The sequence below is a fragment of the Equus caballus genome, chromosome 22 (genome assembly GCF_041296265.1).
Source record: "Equus caballus isolate H_3958 breed thoroughbred chromosome 22, TB-T2T, whole genome shotgun sequence".
Classification (NCBI taxonomy): Eukaryota; Metazoa; Chordata; class Mammalia; order Perissodactyla; family Equidae; genus Equus; species Equus caballus.
In genome coordinates, this window is record NC_091705.1 from 19,451,183 (window position 1) to 19,469,880 (window position 18,698).

An 18,698-nucleotide genomic window follows, 5' to 3' on the forward strand; every position below is an offset into this window, starting at 1 on the left:
CAAGGTTGGACCAACAGGATTTCTTCGCAGGTTGGGTAAGAGAAAGAAAGGAGTCAAGGATTCCATGGTTATCACTTATATTGAGATTAAATGATAATATTAAGGTACTTGATCTTGAGGACTTCAGGAATGGCAGAGTGAAGAGCTTGGCAGACCCTCCCTACAGAAAAACAATAATTTATGTGGCAAACAGTATTTTTAAAAATCATTTATAGACTCTTATAATGTCCTAAGGATATACAGTAAGTGGAGAAAAATTCATTGAAGAAAACCTAGGAAATCTCAGTAAGAACAGCAAATCTGTGGTATTTGAGCCATGACCTGCTCCCTCCTCCTCCCCCAGCTCTGTGTTATGGAAACTCTACTCCAGGTGAACATGGCCAAGAAGATGGGGGCTTCCTTTTCTCTCAATTCTCTGTCTAGGGCTACAGTTTCACTGTGGGAAGGGTAAGGCTCCAGTGTGTCTCATGTTCCTCCAGCCCCATGCCACAGAACCTCTAATGCAGGTAGACACAGATGAAAGGACTGAGGCCCCCTTCCCCACCAGACCCTATTTGTATGGGAAGCTCTACTCTAGGAGTGGCAGGTTGAACGCTCTGAAGCTCTAGTCATCCCTGCCCCAGCTCATTCATCAGGTAGAGGTTCCATGCTGATAGGGGAAAGCTAAGAAGACAGGAAGCTACCACTCTTCCCAATACCTGCTTGTGGAGCAAGAATGTCACTCCAGGAGAAAGGGACCACTGTCCCCACTCCAGGTCCTGGGCAGTGGTACAAAGATTCTTCCCAGGGCAAGGCCATAAGGATGAAGAGCTCCATAGTACTGCCTGAGGGGAAAATTCCATTCTTAAGGGGTTGTGGAAAACAAGGAGACCTTGGTGAAGGGTAATTGAGTGGGTGTTGGTAACTCCATGATACTATTAGGAACAAGTGAAGTGGCAGAGTGACTAGAAGTTTAACAGAAAGGAACAGGGTAAAAGACAGCCAGGAAGAACACTCCTGGGGGCACAGCTGGCCCTGAGGATCAGGAAGGCTGTGCACATGTGGTAGTCTGCATGCACTTGTGAACAATCAAAGCAAGACATGGGTCAGATTTGTCAGCATTCCCCAAGCCACACACAGATTAATGAACAAAGGGCAGGAGCCTCATAGGCACAAGTAGTTTAAGCACAACCTCTGATGAAACACTAGATAAACAATAAAGTACTCTCACCAGGGGGAACTCCTAGGAAGCCAGAATTAAAAATAAGACCACATGCATCTCTAGAAGTCTTAACAAAACCATGAAAGCCAAGGCTGTGCCCTTTCAGGTGTGGTAAAGAAGGAATCTCCAAGCTAGCCCCTGGCTGAAGGTGGGACCAAAACATAAATTTCCTGGACTGTGACAGTAACCTCCAAGCTACACACATTCAAAAAAAGAGATAGATAGAGAAGAAGATAAAAAAAAAATCTAACTGGCTAAAGACACCAAAGCACAGCCTTTGACTGATAAGTAGCTTATGTGAATTTGGGGATGACCCCTAGGTAACCAGAAAAACAAATCAGATCAGGGACATCAGAGGCTGCACACTGCAAGGGAAATAGACTTCACAAAATTAGTTCAGATAAGTCACAGAACAAATAAACTATCAAGCAAACAACAATGTTATCAACCTCAGAGGAGGAGGAGAGTCAGTACCCAGATTTGCTGCAATATATTATCTAAAATATCCAACTTTTCAAAAAAAATTATGAGACATGCAAAGAAGCAGGAAAATGTAGCCTAGACACATGAGGAAAAGCAACTGAAAGAGAATTTCCTTTGATGGGGCCCAGATGATGGACATAGCAGACAAAGACTCCAAAGTAGTTATTATAAATATGTTCAAAGAACTGAAAGGAACCATGTCTAAAGAACTAAAGGAAGATATGATGAAAAAAAAATGCCTCATCAAATAGAGAATATCAATAAAGAAACAGAAATTATAAATTGAACCAAATGGAAATTATGGAGATGAAAAGTACAATGACCAGAATAAAAAATTCACTAGAATTTTTTCAGGGCTCAATGGTAGATTTGAGCTGGCAAAGTAAGGAACTAGAGAACTTGAAGATAGATCCATAGACACTATGCAATCTGAAGAACAGAGAAAAAAAGAACAAAAAAAATTAACAGATCCTCTGAGAAATGTAGAACACCAATAAGTATATCTCCATATGTGTAATGGCAGTACCAAAAGGAGGAAAAAAAATTCAAAGAAATAGTGGCTGAATACTTAACAAATTTGATGAAATATAGTAATCTACACATCCAAGTCAGCCCTGGTGGTCTAGTGGTTAAGATTTGGCACCTCATCAGCATGGCCCAGGTTTGTTTCCTGGTCAGGGAACCACACCACCTGTCTGTCTGTTGTCATACTGTGATGGCTGCTGTAGCTGTGATGCTGAAAGCTATGCCACAGGTATTTCAAATACAACCAAGGTCACGCACGGCAGACAGGTTTCAGTGGAGCTTCCAGACTAACACAGACTAGGAAGAAGGACCTGGCCACCCACTTCCAAAAAAAAATTGTCCATGAAAACTCTATGGATAGCAATGGAGCATTATCTGATATAGCACCGGAACGTGAGAGGATAGCACGAAAAGACCAAGCAGGTTCCCCTCTGCTGTACACAGGGTCACTAGGAGTCAAAATTAACTCAGTGGCACTAACAACAGCAACCCATCCGTGAAGCTCAATGAACTCTCTGTAGGACAAACTCAAAGAGATTCATACCCAAATACATCATAGTCAAATTGTTGAAAGCCAACTATAAAGAGATAATCTTGAAAACAGTAAGAAAAAACTGACTCATCATGTAAAAAGGGATTCCAATAAGACTAACAGTTGACTTCTCATCAGAAACAATGGAGGCCAGAAGGCGGTAGGATAATATATTCAAAGTGCTGAAAGTTAAAAATTGCCAACCAAGAATCTTTTTTTTTTAAAGATTGGCACCTGAGCTAACATCTGTTGCCAATCTTCTTTTTTTTTTCTTCTTCTCCCCAAACCCCCCCCACCACCACCACCACCAAGTACATAGATGTATATTCTACTGGTAGGTTCTTCCAGCTGTGGCACATGGGATGCCGCCTCAGCATGACCTGATGAGCAGTACCATGTCCGTGCCCAGGATCCAAACTGGCAAAACTCCAGGTTGCCAAAGCGGAGCGTGTGAACCCAACCACTCTGCTGGCCCCCCAACCAAGAATCTTATATCCAGTAAAACTATCTTTCAAAAATGAAGGCAAAAGAAAGACGTTTCCAGATGAACAAAAGCTTAGAGAGTTAATTGATAGAAGACCTGCCTTATGAGAAATACTAAAGGAAGTTTTTCGGGCTGAAGCTAGTGACATTAGACAGTAATTTAAATACATACTAAAAAACAAAGAGCATCAATAAAACTACTTGTGTAGATAATTACAAAAGACAGTATAATGGCATATTTCTTCTTCTGTCTTTCTTTGAGATAAATAGTGATTGAATAAAATAAGTATATAATTGTATCATTGGACCTGTAAAATATAGAAATTCAGCATATTTGACATTAACGGCAAAAAGAAGGCAGATAGGAACAAAGATACATTGGAGTAAAGAAGTTAATTAGACCACGTGGCAACTGGAATCCACAGGATTAAATGAAGAAAGCCAGAAATGGAAAATAAGAAGGTTAATATAATAAACTCTATAAATATATTTTTGTTTTCCTTTCTTCTCTTAGCTTCTATAAAAGACATGCAATTATAAAAATTAATAATTATAGCACTGTATTTCTGGGTATGTAACATACATGTATGTAACATGTAAAACAATAATGGGATAAAAGGGGAAGGGTATGGAACCATGCAGGAGAGACTTCTGAATTCATTGGAATTATGCTAGTAAAATCTGAAGTAAATTTAGTAAGTAAGTTGTATACTGTAAGCCCTAAAGCAACCACTATCTCCTTCACCCCTCAGGGCCTGGTAACCAACATTCTACTTTCTGTTTCTATGAATTCAACCTTTTTTTTTTTTTTTTAGATTTCACATATAACTGAGATCATACAGTATTTGTCTTTCTCTATCAGGCTGATTTCACAATGGGGAATGAATAGTACTTTCAACAAATGGTACTGAGACGATTGGAATCCACATGTAAAAGAACATATTTAGACCCCCACCTCATACCATACACAAAATTAACATGCAATGGATTATAGACCTAAATGTAAGACCTAAAATTGTAAAAATCTTAGAAGAAATCATAGGTGTAAATCTTCATGATCTTGGGTTAGGCGATGATTTCATAGCTATGGCACCAAAACCACAAGCATTAAAGAAAAAATACATAAACTGGACTACATCAAAATAAAAAAACTTCTGGGGCTGGCCCCATGATGTAGTGGTTAAGTTCGGTGCACTCCACTTTGGCAGCCCGGGTTCTCAGGTTTGGATCTTAGGCACAGACCTACACCACTTGTCAGCCATGCTGTGGCAGAGACCCATATATAAAGTGGAGGAAGACTGGCACAGATGTTAGCTCAGGGATAGCTTTCCTCAGCAAAGAAAAAAAAAACAAAATAAACAAAATAAAAAATTTTTGTGCTTCAAATAAATGCTGCTGTCAACAAATTAAAAAGACAATCCACAGAATGGGAAAAAATATTAGCAAATCATTTATCTGATAAGGGACTTATATCTAGAATATATAAAGAACACCTCAATAATAAAAAGACAACCCAATTTAAAAATAGACAAAGGATTTGAAGGGAGGATGTGGGACAGTGACTGCTAATGGGCAGGGAGTTTCTTTCGGAGGTGATGTACGTAATCTAAACTTACATTGTGTTGATGGTTACACAACCTTGTGAATATACTAAAAATCACTGAATTGTAGACTTTAAACAGGTGAAATTTAGAGTACATGTATTATATCTCACTAAAGATGTTTTAAAATGTTCATCTTAAGATGCTCCAGTAATTAAATGCATAGACATTCCAGTAGTAAAATGCTAACATATACTGATGCTTCAAATTTGAAAATAAACCCACTTTCTTCAAACATTAATTATATCCAGCCCTGACTCCTTTCCTGAATTCCAGCCCACATTGCCTACCGCCGGTAGGGCTCTCCACCTGGATTTCCTGTTGGCCCCTCATGCTCACAAATTCCCCTCAAATCTGGTCCTCCTCTTAGGTGCCCCTCGCTAATGATAGTCTCATCATTTTTGCAATCTTCTAGACTAAAAATTCAGTACCATCTCTGACTCCTTCCTACATCTCTCTTGTTCATAAGTCCAGGTGATTTCACTTCTGCCCAAGTTCACCCATTCCGTGCCTCCTCTCCATGCAAGCTGCTGCTGCCATTGTTCAGACTCTCAGTTTTGCACCTAAATTAGTGATGACCTCTAGCTTCTCCCAGCAACCTGCACCAATGCCAGATTAACATTCCCAGGAAGAACACCACTCATGTCACATCAAAGATCAACAGCTCTCTGTGGCTCCCTGTGCTTACTGAATAAAGTCCAAATCCCTTCTTCTGGAAATTCAGGACTTTCTAGGTGTTTTTCACCCAAACTATCTTTATCTGCTCTTGATGATCCCCTTCACAAATATTTTATATTAAAAACCATCTATTATTCACTTCAAGGGTCACTAAATTTCCCCCACTTCCTCGCCTTTGTTCATGCGGTTCCCCTCCACCTTACACAGCATTTCTCTTTGTCCATGAATGTCCAAATTCCTGGTCAGGCTCTTCCAAGAAGCTTCTCCAAAGCTGGTGGTGGTATCCCCTTCTTTTAAACTCTCTTCACACTTCAAACTCTCTCATACCCCAGTCATGCCGCAGATCACTATCCAGCAGATATTATAACTCTCTAGGTACCTTACGTACTTTATCGCTATCTGTAACCTCATTCTTCACTTCATCTCTTGTCTTTCTTCAACATTGCGTCCAGTCTTTGCTAGGGGATTCTGAAGGATCTGATCTGCGCTTAACTTGTAATTCTCAGAGCCTCTAGCACAGTGCCAGGCACTTAATAAGTACTCAACAGATGTGCATGGAAACAAAGGATGGAGGAAAAACAGAAGGTGTCTTCCTGGTTTTAAGGAACTTATGATCGCAAGTGGAAGCTGAACAGAAATTATTCTGAAGCAAGACAGGATGAGGGAGAGAACAATAAATACATCCCCAAGTGATATAAAGCACAAAAATAACATTTAACACAACTGAGGGGAACTAGAAGAGGCTACCGATTGGGGTGGGATTTTAATAGATGGATTTGGGATGAAGCACATTCCAGGTTAAGGGAATAACATCAACAAGCACCCCAGCAGAAGTGTGTCAAACACATTTGCAAGACGTGAACTGGGGGATGTGATTGATGAGTAGGAGGCATGCTTGGATGAAAGGGGAAAGGTTCTGTATTTCGAGATAAGCCTTGAAAATTATGTTGGAGACAGATCATACGAAGTGTTGGATTCCAGGCTAGAGAATTTGGACCCTGTTCTGTGGGCGGTGAGCAGCCCTGAAGATATTTAGTTGAGCAATGAAAGAGCCCAGGGGTTAAAGGAGCCTGAAAGGCAACTTCCTATAAAGCAGAGGAAACTGTATTTCAATAATAATCAGCTGCTGATTTACCTGATGTGTAAACCTAGGTATTCAGCTAGGGGTGCCTCAAGAAATAGGAGATGATGGTGATTGACTTTTAAAGGGACATCAAAGAGTTCAGCTCCCTTTTAAAAAAATTATTTTAAAACTTCTATTTTCTTAAAGTACACATAAGTTAATCAAAGACTCCAGGGTAAGATTCTGTTTGGATAATGTTTATTTTGGTACCTTGAAAGCTTGGCAGTTTTTTAGAAATTCAATTACAACTAGCCTTTAAACAAAACCACCCCTGGGAATGATGGGTTTGAGCTGATCTCAATATATTAACTTAACATTATGAGGCAGTTATGCTGCAGGTTCAGAGGGTTGATTAAATCTTAAAGTGAGCACAGAACAGGCGCCGAAAGCACACACTTTGTTTAACTGGCTCTTTCAATAGAAGAGACAAAGGAGGAAAAACGAAATATAAATGGAGGCTATTTTTATTATTGCTTAAAAGGAGGCCTCCTCTGTGCCAGATGGGAAAATCTAGCATCAGTTCCTATGGCTTTTCTTTAAGACTGTGGATACACAGAGTCAAGCACAAATTGATAGCAGGAATAGAAGATGGAAGGAATAGAAGGAATAGAAGGGATAGAAGAAATCTGAGGCTCCAAGCCACCTGTAAGTCAGTTGGGAGGAAGAAAAGGATGTGAAATACTGACAGAGTGTTCAGTCAAAACTTCAATTTGCTATAGCAATTAATCATTGCCTGTGCATATACACATATACAATTTTTAACTGAATTCAACAGTTTTAACCCATATGGCAGAGACATTTATTGCTCATTGATAATAATCAAATGCTTCTCCACATTTCCCAGCCTCCTTGTTAGTTAGGTGGAGGCCAGGTGACTAGTTCTGGCCAATGGGCTGAGAGTAGAAATGGTGAATGCCATTTGTAGGCTGAGGCATTTAGGAGCTGGTGTCCTGCCTCTGTGCTTTCTCTTCCCATGTTACAGCTGTCCTGGAGGCACTGGGTTCCAGGTGAATCCACTGAGAGATGGTGGAGTATCTGTCAACACAGGTTCCTGAGTGAGAAATAAAGCTTAGTTATATTAAGCCACTGAGATGTTAGGGTTTATTTGTACCACAGCATAGTCTATTCTGACAAAATCATCCCGAGTGTCCACCCTTTCTTCCATTGTGTTAGATCCCCTAACTTTTGGCTGGACACATGGCTACCCAAAATGAAGACCATATTTCTCAGCCTCTCTAGTGGCTGAGAGAAGCAATATGTTTAAAATCCAGCCAACAGAATGTAAGTGGAAGTATTATCTCTTCCTTAGGAAGCAGCAGTAATATACCTTTTCTTCCTTTTCCTTGTCCTCTTCTTTATCCTGCTGCCTGGAATGTAGAGGCTGTCATCTTGGACAGGAGGTCAAGGCCACAAATGGAGCAACAACAGTAGAAGTCAGAGTTCTTCATAGCATGGAGCACCATATCAACTGTGGACAGCCACTCAAATTTTATGTGAATGAGAAATAAATTCCTACCTTGTTTAAGCCATTGTTGCTTCCAGAATCTTCCATATATTCAGATGTTTGACCTTGTCAACCAAACGTATATCTGGTGGATTATCTGGTTTTTTCACTTCTGCAAATGTCTTGGAAGTGAGTGCAAAGAAGGCCAGAATCAGCACCAGGACTGCCCAGTAGAGTGGATGGTTTAGATCAATCATTCAGGTTGTCTGAGAGGACTTGACAAGTCTTCAAGCAAAAATATCCTGGAAGAAGCAGCGGACATTTGAGGATAAATATATGGTTAGCCACAGAGAAGAGTCTCTGCTCTACTTAGAAAGTCAGTCCTACCTAAGAGGAAAAGGCCATAATAGTTAACAATTTAGAGTCCATTTCTCTTCCTCTTCTTGACCCTGAGGTCAACTCCTGGCAAGAAAAAAGCCACTTCTTCTCCTTGACTTATTTATTTATTTTTTTATTTTTAGGTTTCCCACTTGGCACATGGAATTATTCCCCCATTTTGAATGAAACTCATTGCTACTTATTTCCTAGGCTTTCATCCATTCCTTACTTTTTCCCTTCATGGTTAATGGTCCGTTCCGCTACTAAAGTCTCAGTGGGTGTGAACTTTCCTTATTCTTTGTGTCCATTCCACTCCCATAATCCATAGTTTAATACTGAGAACTCTGTTCTGCTATGGAATGGAATGACCCTCTAGCTAGCAAATGACCACTAGGAGGAAAGCTCCGTGAAGGGAGAGAGTTTTATCTGTGTATCTCTAATGCCTAGAAAGTACCGTGCACATAGGAGGAATTCTATAAATATTTGCTAAATTTAATATCTAACAGCTTTCTCTACTTAACCTTACCACCACCCCACTATTTACCTCTGAGTTACATCAGCTTATGTGTGTTCCATGTACAGTAGTATCTTGAGTGGCCAACTGCCAGAGTTTAGAAAAAAAATATTGGACTTAAAACTAATAGGCATATCTTTCTTAGAGGAAACTTCATATACAGAATTTTAAGCAATGGATAAATTAAAACATGAGTTTATTGTAAACCATAAGTCCTTGAAAATATGGTGTTTGCAGGTATATTAGCCAGCTCTATCTAGAATCATGCTGCAATAAAAACCATCTCTGAAATTCAGTGGCATATAACGGTAAGTATTGATTCTCATACTCACACATCGCAAGTTGGCTAATCTAAGCCAGGCTCAGCTGGGCTTGGTTCCAAGCTACAGGCCAGGTTCAGGTCTGTTCTATGTGTCTCCGTATCTTCCTTGTCCAGTGGTTACCCAGGAAATGTTCTTCTTATGGCCAAAGGCAGGAGCAGAGAAGAAAACTCCAACTTGCAAGCACTTTTCAAGCCTCTGCTTGTGTCCTGTCTGCTAACATCCCACGGGCCAAAGCAAGTCACATAATCATGGTCAAAGCCCAGGGGTCAAGGAGTACACTCTGTCCACCCTGAAGTCATAGCAAGGAGGTGAATGCATAAAACAGAAGAGGAAGAATTGAGACCAATGATACACTCCGTCACACTATGTTTGGAAAATATCACATGTAAACTCAGGCCATTTTCTGATAGGAGTACAACTCTACTAAACATTGTAAACTGTCACAAGAAAGGAAAGTGGAGCATGAAATCCCTGGAACTTAACTCAAGAGTCCTTAAGGCTGGAAAACATTCCTTTGTTTCTGAATGAACAACACATGCTGGTTAAATGTGGTGGAGACATGCCTTGGATTCACACCATCTGCCAAGCCTACCATGTCCTAAATCTCAGACCTAACTCCATCCTTACCCAAAGCTTCCAACTCTGCCCCTTGGAAAGCCCTCCCAGTAGAATAGTTCTCCAGGTCAACAGTAGTAGTAAATAGCAGGAAAATAAGTTAAGTCCAGAAATTTTATTTATTACCTTCATCCGCATTGGGATGATGATTTCATGTCAGATTAAAAAGAAAGTGCCTTGAATGCCAAAAGGAAGGATTATAGAGTCATGGAGGGTAGGGAATGTGAGAGACTCTTGCCAGGTACCCAATTATAGTGTGAGTCCTTTGACATCTGACCCAACTAGCAGTCTCAGCCTTGTTGGCTACCGACTCCCTATCGTGGTCACTCTAGGGATCCTAAACCTGGGGTCTTCAGACTGAATGTGGAAGAATTGATGGGATCCCCAAACTTGGGTGGGGAAAAGTTAACTATTATTTATCTAAACTAGTATTTAGTTAACTAACATTTAGCACTTCTTCAATTATGAATGTAAGTAACAAACCACAGTAGTCTTAGCAGTGCCTGTGGCTTCATCACAAATAGAAATCACACATTTTTTCTTATCACGTGATGCTCATAGATATCTCTTGTAGGTGTCTTTGGAGATACCATTTGTGTTCAGCACTACTTCCAAAGTGCAGTAGTTATTAGATCCACTGCTAGATCTGGTTCTTTAATGTGTCCTACTACCTCATGATTGTGTTTTTCTAATATTTTGATAAATGTGTTTGTAATCTAAGTATTTTGTTTCAAGCATATAAAAACATCATGCTGAAAAAAGTCCATAGGCTTCACCAGACTGTCAGTTGGGTCCACTGAACAAATAAGATTAAGAACTGCTCCCTAGGGTTTCCACAGGTGATGTCTTTAAACCTTCTGGAGACATATTGGGGGTTTACCATGTGCTTATATACAATAGCAGGTGTTGCGCCCAAAAATATCTTGGACATATGGGATCAGTTCATTCCCTTTTATCCATATCTCAGACCCTTCCCCTTTTGATCTCTGTGACTGTCCTCTACAGAAACTCTCCCAATCCCACTCCAATTTCTTCTTATAGTTTCTAGAAAATCTGTAAAAATCTCTTCTTTATCATTCTTCATCATATCTTAGTCTCCAGCTACAAGGTAAAGTCAAGGTTGAGTTTAACCTAGCAATGTCTCCCTATTTAATTTTTACATTTTCCTCCTGATCATGTTACCTCTCTTGAGCCATCGCCAGAGGTGAGAAGTTCACCCCATTCCTTTGTCTAGCAATTCTTACCTTAGAAACTACTGCCCGATATTGATGCAAATTCTTCCCTCCTTTGAGATTGGTTATCTTCCCCAGATCCATTCTAAGATAGTTTCCATGTCCCCCTAGATTTTTTTCTCCTCTGTACCAAACAGCCATTGACTCCACAGCCACGGCAAAGACCTGCCTGGTCTCCAGACCTCACCTCATCCTTGTCCACTCTTCAGGCCACTCAGTGTATGGGGCCCAGACGGGAGAGTGATGTATTGAGCATCTGCCATGCGCCACCCAAGTCAACACTTTGCTCATTTCACTGTGGATATGTCAGGTCTATCTGGGCAAAGATGAGTTAGTTTTACAGGTGCTTCATTGAAGACCAGTAGGGATCATCCCGTCAACTAACCATACACAGATTCATTTCACATTCAGGATCTTATCCAGAATGATCCTGTCCAGCCATATTTTTCATCACTACCTGCTATGGACTGAATGTTTGTGCTCCCCCAAAATTCATATGTTAAAATCCTAACCCCAAAGTGACAGTATTAGGAGGTGAGACCTGTGGGAGGTGATTAGGCCTGGAGAGTGGAGCCCTTATGAATGAGATTAGCAGCCTTATAAAAGAGGCCCCAGAAAGATCCCTCACCCCCTTCCACCATGTGAGGACCTGGTGAGAAATTAGCAGTCTGCAGCCCATAAGAGGGCCTTCACCAGAACCTGACCATGCTGGCACCCTGATCTTGGACTTCCAGCCTCCAGAATTGTGAAAAATAAATTTCTGTTGTTTACAAGCCTCCCAACCATGGTATTTTGTGATAGCAGCCCAAACAAACTAAGATACTCCCTATAATGGACACTGTGATGGAACACAAGATTCCCCATCAGAACTTATCGTCCCAGCTGTTCAGAGTGCTGCTGGCTGATTGCCCTGAGCTATCATCTCTCCCTGGAAACTATCCTCAGCTAGAGACAGCTACCTCACCCAAGAGAAGAGTCGATATCCAGTAAGTGGTCAGTGGGGGAATATAAAGGCTCAGAACTATCCCTGCAACATGAGACCCTGTGAGGGGCCATCCCAGCTTCGGAGTTCCACGTAAGGTCAGCTGGGCCTTTGCTGAGACTGCATTGCAGTCCAGCTCCTCCCAGTGCCTGATCTTGCTTCCTTCCCTTCCACAGAGCTTGATCCCCAGATCTCCAATAGATCCATATGCTAAACTTCATCTCAGAGTCTGCTTCTGGGGGACCCCAATCTTCAACTCTCCCTAACCCCATTCCAGGGCCCTAACCCCACCAAACCTTAAATACACCACTCTCTGATCTCCTGTTTACTGTCATATCTACAGTATCCTCTACGGGGCTTGGCGCAGAGGAGGTATATAAATGGTTAATAAATTGAATTTAGTCTGCAAATTTGACCAGCCTGCCAGCAGTACCCTCCTCCAAGTCTCTAGTAAGAATCTTGGCAGTCTATAGACCGTTTGCCCGTGGGTTGAACTAAACAACTTGATGCCTGAAGAGCCACCTAGCGATGCTCACTGAAAGAAGTTAAGGGTCCTGGCAGGTACCTCAGGCCTCATAGCCAAGCACCAGAAAGCCAGTGCCAAGAGCTTTCTGCCCTGGGGTCCCTGTCACCCCAGATCCCAAGCTTCGGCAAGACCCAGCTTAGAAGAATAGACAAGTGGGCCCCCAGCCCAAAGCACTGCTCCTGTCCTGCATAGAGGAACTTCTCCCTGATGTGGATTCTTAACTTTTCATCTTATTTTGCTTTATCATTAAATCTTCTCGTTTTTAAACATGTTGTTACTTTTGAGCCATATGAAGTTGCTACTGTTGCAGGTCCCATAAGATCAACTGAGAGTGTCAACCTGAGAGTATTATCTTAGCTTAATTTTTAATTATAAACATTTATTCTTATTGTATCTATTTAGTCCTAAAATTTGCTTTTTTACATATTAATTTATACCATTTTTTTACCAGTGTATCCTTTTATTCTTTTTATTTTAGCTCAATTTGCCATTTTACTGATTAGCATATCCTTTTAAGCTGGCTTTAGATAAAAAGGCCATTTACTGTCACCACCACAATAAAAGAGCTGAGTTCCTACATGGTTCTCCCCAGAACTCTTGAGGACTGCTGGGAATGTAGCAATTGGCCTCCCCTTTACAAACGGACTGCGTCTTCCTCTTATCTACCTGTGTCAAGTACTGCGATTAAGAAAAGATAAGACATTAATCCATGTGCTTGAGGCTCTACTCTAGGGCAGAGGTTTTCAACCTTAGCTCTACATTAGAACCCCCTGGAAATTTTTTAAAATACCAATGCCCAACCATTCTCAATTACATGAGAATCTTGGAGTGAGGTCCAGGCATTAATATTTTTGAAGTTCCCCAGGTAATTCCTACAGCAGTAACTTTGAAAACTGTTGGTCTATTCAAAATGTGGTCCATGGACCCGCAGCACCAGCATCCCCTGGGAGCTTGTTAAAGATGCAGAATCTCAGGCCCCTCTGCAGTCTCGCTGAATTAGAACATGCATTTAGCAAGATCCCCAGGGATCTTGAGAAGCATGGGTTTAAAACACATGTTGGTGGATTTTGCGTTTTAACCCTTCTCTTTTTAAAAAAATCTTCAATCTGAAGATTTGAGGATTCTGTATCTCAAATGTTTTCAAGGTTAATCATTTCTATTCTTTTTTTGATCTACCCTATCAATAGGAGATAGTAATTTGGCTAATTCATGATAAAATGTCTCTTTCCTGGGTTGGCTAACTTGTTTCTAATTAAGGAGATGGAGAAAGTTGAGTTAATCAGAAGTCCTCTTGGGGAGAGTGCTGTGTTTGTTTAGAAGGTTTGCCTGGAGAAGCCCTCTGGGGGAGAACAGAGCACCCATGGGCAGGATGTCGGCAGGTGCCAAAACTTGAGAGGAGGAGGAAGAGCACTCTGCTACAAGGATGATGTTGGCTCCTGAGAGAGAGAGGGGAGAAAAAGAGAGAGAGGATGGGGAGCAGGTGGCAGGGGCAGAGAGGAGAGCTTTCAAGATGAATTGAAGATGTTGCATGACCCCTCAAACCTTCCATAAGAGTAATAAACCTATGGGTGTGACAGCATCTTGGGAGGAGAACAGTGAACGGTCTGAGTGTGTCCAGGTTGCAATATGGGCAGAGAGTAGAGATTTAATGTTTGGATGCAGAAACTAGGACGAAGGGCACCATGAGGAAGCTGGCCCTCTAGGATCCACAGAAGTCACTCAGGGAATGTTTTGGGCCATCAGAGGCCATGACACTGGGGGGTCGAGCCCAGTTTACTTTTTTGTTTTTTATTTGCAGGGAAATATTCACCCTGAGCTAACATCTGTTGCTCATCTTCCTCTTTTTTTTCCTTCCTCCCCAAAGCCCCAGTGCACGGTTGTATATCCCAGTTGTAAGTCATTCTAGTTCTTGTATGTGAGCCGCCACCACAGCATGGCAACTGAGAGACAGGTAGTGTGATTCCGTGACCAGGAAGCAAACCCATGCCACCAAAGCAGTGAGCACCAGACTTTAACCATTAGGCCATCAAGGCTGGCTTGAGCCCAGTTTATTTGATCTACAGGGGCAAGAAGGCCTTAGCTGAGGAGTGGGTTCAGTGTGTTGCTTCCCCGCAGATGGCTGGAGACAGGATAGGACCCTACACTGACAAAGGCTGCCTGGAAACTGCAGGCGTGGCTTGGGCTTGTTTTGGAAAAGCAGGCAATCCCTGGCTTCCTCCAGAAACTCCTATCCCCAAATGATATTCCCATGCACATTTCTAATTCCCAGAGGTCCCTGAGGACAGTGAGAACTCTGCCTCATCTCACCCCACACTCCCTAAAAGCAGGTGTCATGATTGCTCTTAAAGCCTTGGCTAAGGGGGGCCAGGGCCTCAGCTATCAACAGGATGCTATGCTGGGGAGGGTTGCATTCCCTCCTCCAACTGGAAGGACCCAAGGCTGGAATTTGTTTCCTCTCCCTGGGAGAAAGTTGGACAATCTCTACAATGTTTGTACCTCCTACAAACTTTCTCACTCACCCAAACTGTTCATCCCTGTGCTGCAGGATTTGGTAGGAAGCAAGAAAACTTTTTCCCTCCACTCCTACTCAGCAGGACTCAGGACAAGCCTGGCCTTCATACCCAGCATGCTTCTCTTTAGGCTGTTCATGCACTGGCCAAAACACGTCAGCAGAAAGCACACCACCCTGGTGCCAGAGGGGGTGTTTATAAAAATTGTCCAGATGCTTATTTCTCTCTTCCAGAAATTGCCTTCTGTCTGATCCAGATTATGAATTTGTGCCAGAACCTTGGGTCTTGAAAAACTGTAAAGAATATTTATCGACGTCACCCAGAAGTTTTCCCTTTCAACCACCCACTCTCCAAATCCCCAACAATTATGCTATTCCAGATTGTTAGGGTTTTTTTTTTCAATACATAGGCCTTTTCTTTTGTTTACTTTTCTTTTCTTTCTTGCATTTCTTAAATGTGGTAAAAATATACATAACTTAAAATTTACCTTTTTTTTTTTGCTAAGGAAGATTAGCCTTGAGCTAACATCCACTGTCAATCTTCCTCTTTTTGCTCTTATTTTTACGTGAGCCACCACCACAGCATGGCCACTGACAGACAAGTGGTGTAGGTCCACACCCAGGAACTGAATCCGGGCTGCCCAAGTGGAGTGTGCCAAAGTTAACCACTAGGCAACTGGGGATGGCCCCCAAATTTACCATTTTTAAGTGTACAGTTCAGTGGCATTAATATTGCAAATTTTGATTTGGAATCAAATGGGAATTGTTGGCCAACTTCCAACTGCTGCTGGCTTTGTCGCATCCCTCTCATTTCTAATCTTCTTTTTGCTCAGAGGACAATGACCAGACAGTTCCTTCTAATGAAAAGTTTGTCTTCTAATCTGGCTTATGCTCCCTGCTGTCTTGTTGGTGTGTCCAGCCAGCCAAGGCTGACTGGCAGGCCCCTGGGAAATCTGTGCATCTCAGAGAGATGCTCAACTGTCTTTGGTTCACTCTTTCTCCTAGAGAACAGGACCTAAGTGCTCAGCACAGGCTCATGTGGTTTCTGATTCCATCTCAATAGGTCTCTGAAAGATACAGCATCTGCTTAAGTAGAGAAAGGAAGGAAAGGAATCCTTGGTGGGGAACTGCATGTGACAACAAAGAGACAGCTAACTACAGACTCAGTGCTCAGGCCACACTGTTTGGAATGGGCCATAAAAGAGCTCTGAAACTGAAATCTGTAGAGTGAAATTAGGGTTAAAATGAAGGCACCAGAATAAGAGAAGTAAGTGTTGTCCTGAAGAAAATGGGGAGCCGTGGAAGGTGTAAGAGCAGTCTAAATCAGTCTGGGTGGAGGAGAGCTCGTTCATAAAGAAGACTTGCTGTGGCCTGAGTTTCAGACCTCCTGGGTCTATGTTCTGCAGTTACAGCAGGAGAGGAGGGACCCAGGGAGCTGGTGGGCGAAACCCAGAGAAGGACCAACCCAAAGAAGGTGGGTGATGACCAGGAATGAGAGATGAGAAAGGTCTACAGGGGAGCAAGTTCCAAACAGAAAGAGTGAGAGAATGGGGGAGCAAGTCACACAGAGAGACATCCAGCTGAAGACCCAGCTTGGGCGATGGAGCAGATACTCATCAGTACCTGCCCATCTCTCCTCCACACTCACCTCTCTGCACCGAAGCCTGCTCCTTGGAAACACCTGCCACTCACCGACTGTGGGCTTTCTGACTGTGGGAGCCCGCTCAGCCCATACCTGGGACAAGCCTCAAACACTTGAAAGTTAATTACCCCCGCAGCAGCCCTCTGTCCATAGTGGACAGGAGTGATGGGTAAATACCCCAGCTCCCTCACCCCCGAGATGGGAAAGCTCTGAGGTGCGTGTCCTACAATGTCTCCTGGGGTTCTCCACCAAGACAGCCCCAGTTGCCTGCATGGGAGCTGACACAGTAGCACATTTTTCCTTGTCTCTATTCCTTTTCCTGTCTATTGAAGTTTCTTTCACCTCCCAAATAATTTGCTTACACCCTAACCCTTGTTTCTGGCCTATTTCTGGGGGACCCCAACCCAAAGAAAGGCTTGGTTGAGGGCATAGTCATCTGGTGCCCCCCACATCACCCCCCAATAAGCTCCCAGAACCTTCCAGTTTCCCCCTTAGTGTGTAACCAGAGACATTGAATGTCCACTCAAGGGGTTCAACACTGAGCCCTGGGGCCTCCTCTTCCCTCCAGTCCCTTACTATGATCTTCCCAGTCTGGTTAACCCAGCCGGGGGGGAGAAGGGCACAAGGGGCTCCCACAGAGGCAGGGTGCTTTGGCATGTGCCCCACCCCCACAACCACAGCCACAGAGGAACTCAAATCTGGGAAAGGGCCAGGGAGTTCTGGAGCCCCCTCCCACTCTGCTCCAGGGAAGACGACATGGATTTGGACACTGAGGGGAGCAGGTGGTGTTCTCTTACTACCCTGTCATGACCCCAAGATTCTTTAGTTTCTCTTCACCAGACTGGAGTCTGTGAGGACTCCGAGGGTGGTCCGTCCACCACCGCAGCAGCACGCCCCTTCCCAACTCTAAGGCAGAGAGGAGAGAATTGATTATTTTCATCGGAGAAGAAAATGAGAGCGACATTGGTGCCGTTCACGACAGCATCGTGGCCTCCCACTCTCCAGCCGGCCTCATGGAGATGAATGGCCAGGGTTTGCTCATTAGCTTAATTTGTTGCTGAGGAAAAACTCGTGGACTATTAGGCTGCTCTCCAAATCAGGCATCACGGGGAATTGGTGCTGACTCCAGGGCTTATGGGAAATTAGTACAGTGAAGAGAGGTCAGTCCTGGCGCGAATAAGAGATGCCAGACCAGTGAATGGGACACGGCTGTTAAAACCAATCTCAGTCCCTCAGGCTGAGCGTGGCCCTGCGATTGGGGCTGAGCAGCCGTCTTAGCTGTTGTGGGGGCTGCAGGCCCTTGGAGAAGGCTCAACCATTCACTCCCCCAGCCCCTGACTCTAGGCTGCCCATTCCTCAGCTTCCACCAAGGACCATGTCAGGGAGTCCCCTTGCCTGCCATCATGGTGACCCTCTGGCTGGCATGCTGCCTCTCAGTCCATTCCCTGCCACTCTCTAGGGGCCACGGGCATGTTCCTGGATCTCTTCCAAGCCCCTCTGGGCACGTGGGAGGCTAGAGCAGGGGTGGGCAGGGGAATCTCAGGGCCTCTCAGCGTAACAAACCTCGCCGCTGGTTCTCTCCATCGTGACCTCCCCTGGTAGTGCAGGCCGCTCCCCGAGGAAGGCTCTCCCCGCTCTCCAGGTGGGTAGCAGGGCACTCCCCTCTGCCCTGGAGTTTCCAAACCTGTGTCATCAGACACACCCACCCCCCAGCCCCTGGATTTTGACCTAGAGGGAGCCCAGGGAGCAGGTCTCGACTCTCCAGTCCCTTTCCCCAAGGCCATAAAGGATCCCCACCCCCTCCACCCCCACCATGTGAAACATAACCTGCATGTCCCCATGCCATGACTTTGAGTGGGACGCCATTGAGCTTTCCCAATATTTACAGAGAAGCTTTGGGGAATTTA

At 43.5% G+C, this 18,698-nt stretch overlaps 1 long non-coding RNA gene across 1 annotated transcript; it reads right to left on the bottom strand.

Moving 5' to 3' along the window:
- Positions 1-6,802: 6,802 nt before the first annotated feature.
- LOC138920014 (uncharacterized) lies at positions 6,803-18,449 on the bottom strand. Its single transcript, XR_011430603.1, has 5 exons — positions 18,355-18,449; positions 9,295-9,574; positions 8,143-8,372; positions 7,954-8,014; positions 6,803-7,677 (listed from the first exon to the last, which is right to left on the bottom strand). It is a non-coding gene; the product is annotated as an uncharacterized lncRNA (long non-coding RNA).
- Positions 18,450-18,698: the final 249 nt, after the last annotated feature.